This window comes from Meleagris gallopavo, chromosome 7, assembly GCF_000146605.3.
Source record: "Meleagris gallopavo isolate NT-WF06-2002-E0010 breed Aviagen turkey brand Nicholas breeding stock chromosome 7, Turkey_5.1, whole genome shotgun sequence".
Lineage (NCBI taxonomy): Eukaryota > Metazoa > Chordata > Aves > Galliformes > Phasianidae > Meleagris > Meleagris gallopavo.
This window is the reverse complement of record NC_015017.2, coordinates 10,862,728-10,871,306: the sequence shown is the minus strand read 5'-3', so window position 1 is coordinate 10,871,306 and position 8,579 is coordinate 10,862,728. Positions and strand designations below refer to the sequence as shown.

At 37.0% G+C, this 8,579-nt stretch overlaps 1 protein-coding gene across 4 annotated transcripts in view; it reads left to right on the top strand.

Moving 5' to 3' along the window:
- FAM126B (family with sequence similarity 126 member B) overlaps positions 1-8,579 on the top strand; it is a 59,410-nt gene that overhangs the window by 17,579 nt on the left and 33,252 nt on the right. For all 4 annotated transcript variants that reach the window (XM_019617003.1, XM_010713439.2, XM_010713436.2 and 1 more), the window contains exon 3: positions 7,566-7,670. The gene's annotated coding sequence lies outside the window, so the exon portion shown is untranslated. The remainder of the gene's footprint in view (positions 1-7,565; positions 7,671-8,579) is intronic.

The following is an 8,579-nucleotide window of genomic DNA, read 5'->3' as shown; positions in this document are numbered from 1 at the left end:
TTTTTTGAGGGGTGGATGGGAGAAGTTACTATGAGAAAATGTATGTATGAAATTGTAGAACATTGTAAAATTCATTTCTCCCTCCGTACCAACAATAACTGGAAGAAGGAAGGGTACCCATGAAGCCAGCTGTGTGGATTTTCAGTTAGGCTAGTAGCTATCAGTGATCTTGAAAGACATCCTACCTTCTGGAAGTACATTAGGACAGTATTTAACAAAAACATAATTTTGTTCAGGCCGTGAGTAGAAGATGTACATAAAAACAGTAGTATGCAGTCACGCCCCTTTTTTCTATTTCACCATCACTCCTATATGAAGTTCAGCAATGGCTGATGTGGGGAATACAGTGGTGTGTTTCAGCTGATATCACTGAGGCTTTGGGCGCTTTGCATTCTATCAGAAAAGCCTGTGGAAATCCTGTTCCCCCCTCTGCTCCTCGAGGTATTGATCCCTAGCTTAGATAAATGGAAAGCATTGTGGAAAGTCTTGCCTAACAGAGCACACAGAAGGACTGGCTGGTTTAAGTCATGCTGAGTTTAAATTGCATTCCTAAAGAGATTGCATGCAAAAATTTGCCTTAAAAAAGACAAGTTTCAGATTTCAACCCAAGTAAATAAATAAACAAGTAGCCCCGGAATACTTTGTGCTCCTCACTATTTAAAAAAAAAAATGAGTTGTTTCACACTAAGATGTGAACTCATCCCTTCTTATGAGCAGTTAATCTCTCATGTTCTAATGGTAGCTTGAGAGTAAAAGAGTAACAGCTGTGTAAACAACATGCATTGTGCTTAACTAATCAGCAATGAAGATTAATAATTAAACTCGTACCAAAGCAAAAGAGGAAACTTCTGTAGATCTTGCACTAGTTTATGCTTACAAATGTTTTAGTTCTCGTCAAGTTATTTCTCAGGGGATTAACCCATACTTCCATGAAGTAGGCTGCAGAATGGTCTCAGTAAGCTGAGTTTCAGTTTAATGAGGATTTCAAATATGGTGATTAAGAGGAGTTCTGTTTTCTTTAGAGGCATTGTTTCTTTGCCAGGTTTCCATGGAAGAGAGTCCAACAAAAAACAAACTTCCAGTTCTGGAGGAGTCTTGTTGAAGTTGGTCGATTTGGACAGGAGAGTCACCTTAACCAGCTGGGTCAATTGCATGGATAGTTCATGTCAAAGCAGCAATTGATGGATCTATGTTGCACAAGATTTAGATAAGATCTTGTTTGTTTGTTTTAGACTGCATTTTTACTATGGCTGCTCTGCCTTTAGAGATCACTTCCTTGATGTAATTGACTTCATCAAGCAAAACTATGAACCAAGGCGGTCAGGTTACATGGAAAGAAATTTGCCTGAAGTGTTTTCATATGTGAAGAAATTCATGAGTTGCAGACAAACTGGCATAGGGAGAGTTACTGCACATGAGCTGATGCTAACAGAGGAGAAGTCTGTACAGTTTAGCGTGGGATGGGTTGTCACACAAGGCCCTGACAGGAGGATTTAGTGTAGGATGACTATATCAAATAATTTCTAAGGAAACTACTGCTGAGAGGATGTACGAGGTAAAATTTCTATGGCAAGCCTACGTGTGTGTGTATATATAAGTGAGTTCAATCTTCGTAATAGAAAAATTAATGTGTGCTGCTATATTTAAGAGTGCAGGATAATTCCTTTGGTATGTTGTTGTCACCAAAATCACGTAGATGAAGTAGAATAGTACTTTCAATGTCTCTTTCCACAACCTGGATTGTCTTAACTCTTTTCTGCTACATTCGTTGCATGAGTTCCTAGGAGAGAGATGTAGCTACAAGTGCATAAAATATGGCTGGTAGTTTTTATTTTTTCCCTCAGATCCTTAGAGAGGCAAATAGAATTTATTTCTTTTCTCTAAAGTTACTTTTGCAGCTTTCCATAACCACTCTATGCAATACAGTGTGAATGTCAGCTTTATAGTTTAGGGTTTTTTTTAAACCGTGCTATGAAATACTGTATTAGCCTGGATATTGCTAATGTGTTAAAGGTTGTGGGTCTGATTTGTTGATTATAACAGGTTTTGAATTTGTTTTTTGATGCCTTTATCAGAATGGCAGCTTATGTAATTGTATGTTAAATATGACTGCTATAGAGTAGCATATTTATGTAGGTGGATTGAAGGCAATCATAATGCTATTTTTATGTTTATTATAATCATACATACACTTCAAAATCATTACGAGAAGTAATCCATGAACTTTTCTCATTGTAGAGGCCTGTGGCTAATAGCGTCAAACACTACCAAATTGGCATTTCAGCTCCTCTTTGTAAAGAATGATCTTGTTTCTTTTGGGCTTATACTGTCCCTTTTCCATTGTGGAAATAAGAGCATACTGTGGCTGTTCAGTACAGTCTAGCAGTCCAACAGCAGCTGGATGCAGATGCTCATAGGAGCATAGATGTTCAGAAGGAGATGCTCATAGAACTTTTTGTGAAGCAAATTGATTAAATGCTAGCTTACACCATTATGTTTTCTACTTTTTTCTTACTTATATTTTTAAGAAGTAATCACATAGAACAGGTATTGTAAATATTTACATAAAATCTCTTCTTCTTGCATTCATGGTATTTTATCATGAGTCCCTGCTTGTAGTATAAGAAACAGTATACTGTTAGAAACCTTAATTTTTTTTTACCTTTATGTTTTACTGTTTGTTTTGTATTATTCTCCTACAGAATTCCATTCTGCCTTCTCTGCCACTTAATTCTGAGTGCTTTTAAGGCATGGATTTTTTTTTTGTTTGAATTTGAAATTAATCCTACCTTTAATACGAGGTTAGAAGTTATTTTTCACTATCATTATCTTCATTACTTGCTTCTTAAACACTTTTGCCCAATATATGTAGGTTTTTTTCAGGTTTCTTGAATCAAATGTGGGCCAGTATTTCAAATAAGACCAGGTTGTCAATTTTGTGCACTCTTCTTACATATTTTCAGAATTACTTTGTATCTCTTGTGTTGTTAAACAGCTCAAGTGTTTTTCCAGCTGCTTTTAAATTCCTCAGCGGATGTTTTCATGAAATAGTTGAATGTATTATCTGTTCTTTTCCATTCAGACTTTTAAACCTCTGCACTCAAGAATAACTCCATGTGAGAAGTTCAAATTGGTTTCTATTATCTGTATTTGTCAACGTGTTGCCCTGCTTCCTTTCTCAGGAGTTCATTATAGCTTTATAGTGGGGGGAGGGAGGAATGGAAGATGTTTGCTATTTAGTTCTGAAATTATTCTGAATCCAAGGAATTTAAGACTGATTTAGTTCAGACTAGTGGTGCTGTCTCTGCTTTCCATGCTCCCTTCTTACAGGTGTAGCATGGAAAGACCATTCTTTAAGTACACTTCTTTCCATGTTTAATAATGGATTATATATATGAGAGGAGTATATGTATAGCTTGGAACGGCAAGCTGTATTGACATTTGTTTTCCTTTCTTCTAGGCCTACTATGAGATATTAGTGTTCTCTTGCATAAGTGGCACTGGTGAGGGATCATAATACTGAAAGCTTTGCTCCTGTTCAGATTTCTCCCTGCTCCAGATTTTCATTGCATAATCTTCTTGCCATAGACCTTGAGGTCAAAATACGCAGTTTTCTTATTCATCATGCAGCTGTGACTCAATTACATTACATGCATTGTGACATCTAGCATATAAATGTCAAGAAATATACTCGTTTTTGAAATGAATGTCCTGTTTATGAAAATGTCCCCCTTTGTTTTGAAGCTAATATAAAACTCGTGTTCCTTTTAAAATAAGTAAAAACAACAGCAACAAGAACACCTACAAACTGCCTTTCCCAAATCCTCCACACTTGAGTAGTCACATCTTCTTGGATGGCAATGATTACTAATATCTCATTGGTAGCACTTTTGAAAATTATTTTCTTTTGCATTGCTGGTGCCATTGGCTCTGATTACCTGAGTAGTAGTTCTTCTGTTGCAAATAGATCTTCATTAATGTTTTAGTGGGCTTGTAAGTAGTAACGTAGTCAGAGTTGGTGCATTCTTATTTCAAATGTAAGTGAAACACATGCTCTTTGATGACAGAAGTTGATTAAACTCTTTCTCATTTCCATCACAGTAGAATTAAAAAGTTTTTGAGTAGTTACCTACGTGGATTCTTATTTTTAAGTTATTTGTGCATGGTGAGAGCTAATTTGGAGAATGCTTTAGCTTAGTATAATGCTGCTTAGATCCCAGTTGTAATTGCAGAGGTGACTTCCTTTGAGAGCAGAATGTTGTAGCTTCAATGTTGAAGGTTCCAGGTCTGATGATTGAGAAGCCATAGTCTCATCCTGTCTCTCTTTATGCTGAGTAAACCAATTCAGGAGAAGATAATAATGATGCTCATAAGTGCTTTTATGGGAAGATTCTCAGTAATTAATTTTTATATTTGGTTTTAACATTAAGTGACTGTGTTCCCATCTAGAACTTTTCTGCTTTAATGCGATTTCAAACTTGCTTGTTGGTGTTATTAAAGGAATCTGAACAGTCAGTCTCTGTGTCAAAATATTTGAGTGTATTCAGTTACTACTGCTACTAACAACTATATTTGTATTTACTTGTTGTGATTCCTGCTTAAGAACTTTTAAATGATAGTAGGAAAAGAACTAGTTCTTCTAAGATAAACGTATTTTGTTTGCTTTGGGAGAGACATGAACACTTTGGAAATGAAATTCAGTACTCTTAGTTGAGGCTGCTTCACCTTTGAATAAATATGCACTGGATTTAATGCAGTTGAACCAGTTTATTTTAGAGACACACCCCCATGGTGTCTGATATATTTATTTTTCTCCAATTCTTAGATCATGCATGGCAAGCCCAAAAGTAAATATAACTGTGAGGCAAGCTTTACAGATGTTGGTGTGAAAATCCCAAAGCATGTCTGCATGTCAGGTAGAGACAGCCACACAACTGCTCTGCATGTGTTCTTTTCTGGACAGTGGCAAAGTATGCCTGATGCAGCCTGGCTGGTGTCTGAGTAGAATGGGGAAGTTCCTGCTGGTCCACCAGGGCAACTTGGCTCTAGGCTGGCGACAGTGGGGAGGAACAGCCACCAGGCACTGAGCTTTTGCTCATTGCTCATTTAGGGAGTCAGAGCTGTAAATCTACATCCTGACTAACTTGAATTTTTGTACAAGTTCTTACAATTGTAACATCCAGGTCATTCGAAGGGAAAAGCTGGTTTGTCCTAAAGGTGAACTGACATAGTAATCCTAACTGGAACAGGTGTGGACTATGTCTGAAATGATACAGCAGAACTGCTTGTGTGCATCCTTTTTAAGTCGTATGAGCAAAGCAAGTCTTAACATCTGAAGAAGTCTTCTGAGAGAAATGCAGATGTAGCTTTGGGGAAACAAATGGTTTATGTTTACATTTTCTTGCAAATGTGTTGTGAGAGTAGCATGTAGATCAAGAGCTTTACATCCTGGGGTATAGTTTCTATTATTAGTCTTTATTGTACACTCTGTTAAAAATGGGCTGAAAGGATCAGAACAACTAGCTGTATTTATTATATAAGCAACCACTTTGAGGTAATGTAGGAAATTTTCAGTGAGTGAAAAAGGACAGACCATACAGTAGAAATGGCACAAAAGAAGATGTTATGTCAAGCTGTTTTTTTTCCCATTCTTCTAAGACAAATAAATACACAAAACACACTGTACTTTTATACTTAATATAAAACTGTTAAAATCTTACCCTATTGCATATAGAGTTTCGTACTGATATTATTTTTGCAGGGCATGGCATAAGCTCTGTTTCAGCAGTTACTTTCAAGACAGCTCCTGCCTTCGGGCAGCAGGCATGGCCATGGTTGTAAAGCTGATGTACACTGAAATAGTTCCCCCAGACAGGGCTTGCTTAAAGGTCAGTTATATGGTGCAAACTTTGCAACAAAAGTATGTATGATACTGATGGGGAAGATGGACATTTCCTTTTTCATAGAATCTAGCCACTAGATGAGCTTAACTATCATATGAAGTTGCACCTGAACTTTGACCCCTACATAGGTTCAGTTTTCAGGTTAATGTGAGTTGTTTTGCAAAAAAGCTATTGTGGGATTTTCTGTTAGGCTGAACAGACATGGAATGAATCATGGAATGGTTTGGGTTAGAAGAGGCCCTAAAGGCCATCTCGTTCCTACTTGTCTACTGCAGGCAAGAACACCTTCCACTAGATCAGGTTGTCCGGGGCCACAACCTACATGGTCTTGAATACTTCCCAGTATGGGACATCTACAGCTTCTCTGGGCAGCCCGTTCCAGTGTTTCACCACTCTCTGAGTAAAGAATTTCTTCCTAATATCCAATGTAAATATCTCCTCCTTTAGTTCTTCCCTTTGTTCTGTCACTACATTCCCTGATAAAGAGTTCCTTTCCAGCTTTCTTGTAGGCTCCCTCTAAGTATTGGAAAGCCGCAGTGTGTTCTCCCTGAAGCCTTCTGTTCTCCAGGCTGAACAATCCCAGTTCTCTCAGTCTGCCTTCCTAGGAGAGGTGCTCATCTGGTAATCCTTGTATCTGCACTCTGAACTTACTCCAGTGGGTCCACAGCTTTCTTAAGTTGAGGACCCCAGAGCTGAACACAGTACTTCTGATGAGACCTCACAAGGACAGAGTAGAGAGGAACGATCACCTCCCTTACCCTGCTGGCCATCCCTCTTGATGCAGCCCAGAATCTGAATTACATATGAATTGCAATTTAGTCTGAAGAGAAAGGCTAACGGAAGTACCAATCTCTAGCTAGTGTGGAGAGACAAAATAGAGGAAGAAGGGAGATCTTCATAGCTGGGAAGTAATTAATTGGAAAAGCAGTGGAATATGGAGTGGAGTATACTCATTGTTTGTTTACTTTAGTTTTCTATTAGAGGTTTCTCGGTATTGAAATCCTCTAATTTAGACTAGGCTCATCTCTGTGCTCTTCACCTTTTGCTCAGCATGAAGAGATCTTGCAGTGAAATGTGAACGTGAGAATAATGTAAGATTATTTTGCAATGAAATTGGAGTTTTTAGCTCTGTAGGGAATATGTATTAAGAACAGTGGCAGTAAGGAAGAGTCTTTAATATATTCCAGTTATGATTTGGACCTTTTTAATAGGCGTATGTTCTCCCAAGTCACAAAACTGATTCCATTCACTTTTTAGAAATGTAGTTCTCTTTTCATTCATCTTGAATCTTTCTTGCACTGTTCTTTGTATGAAGTTTTCCTTTTGTAATATGCTTGTACTACTGTACCACTGAGGTGTAAAGGTTATCCACGTAGGGAAGATGTCTTTTAGTAATTCATATAGGCAATCCTTCCCTTCTTTCCCCCGTTCAAAAGTTGAGGACTTATTGTTGTCTTTTCCTTGGTTTTTGTTTTTAGGAACAAATTGCTTTGTTACAGGAAGACCTATGTGTTTTTCAAAGACTTGATAAAAAATGTAAAAAAAAAAAAAAAAAATTAAAGAACTGAAAAAAACAGAATCGTAGAATCATGTTTACACATTGCTGATTCTTTATTGTATTTTTCCTTCCTTTGTGATAATCAGTTTATTTTCATCTTTCAGAAAACAGGACAGTATTTGAAGGCTTGACAAATGCATCCCAGACTGAAAAACTGCTGCGTTTCTCCTCCTCTTCCTCCTTTAGAGAACTGACTTCTTGAAAGAGAGGTAAAGTTGGATGTTGCTTTTTAGGTAGAATTTTTTTCCAGACCAAGTGAGCTAAAATTGAACTAAATATGAACTTCTTCAGCTTTTCTTGTGATGTTTTATTAAGTTTTATGTATCTCATTCTGATGTCTGATATCTGTTCCCGTATTTATCGAAAATGATGTCTTCAGAAAACTTTGTTTGCAGAGATATGTTTAGTTGTACTGTGTTATTTTATGGTACTATTTCTGCTAAAGTGAGTTGTCTGAGAGTTAATTGAATTTGAATTGATCTATATTACATCTGAATCTGACATCTCTTAGGATATTTAAACATGCTTTGGGAATTTAATGGTGTTCCTTAGTTACTGGGAGTTTGTATTCTCTGAATGATTTGCTCACTGCCAAAGGCTGTGCTAAATTGTGTGTGCAGCCTCATTTATACAAAGATGCATGACATGCTTCCCCACACAATTCTTATATTGTATTTCATGTCATTTTCTATTTAAAAAGCACTGACCTGTTCTTAAATGCACTTCTTTCTTCAGAAATCAAAGCAAAGATGTTCTAAGACCAAGATAGATGATTCCAATCATCTAAGCTGGCTATTTGAAAGCCACTTATCACAGGGCTTCCATGATGTAACTGTTATATATCAAAACTGTAACTTTTGTTTGAGCTTAAATAGTTTCCAAAATGCAGCTTGGAGAAAACTGTAGAAATTCAAGATTTCACTTCATCTTTACCTGCCTTTTTCCTGTAAAATTAACAACAAAATCTACCAATAGTAGCATTTTGGCTATTTATGACGTGTGTAGTATTTATGGGACTAAAGTTGACAGTTATCAGCGGGTTTTAGGATTGTTTCTTTTCTTCCCATCTCAGGCTGAAAGAACTTCAGAGAAAGGTGACTGTGTTAAAGGCAAAAAAA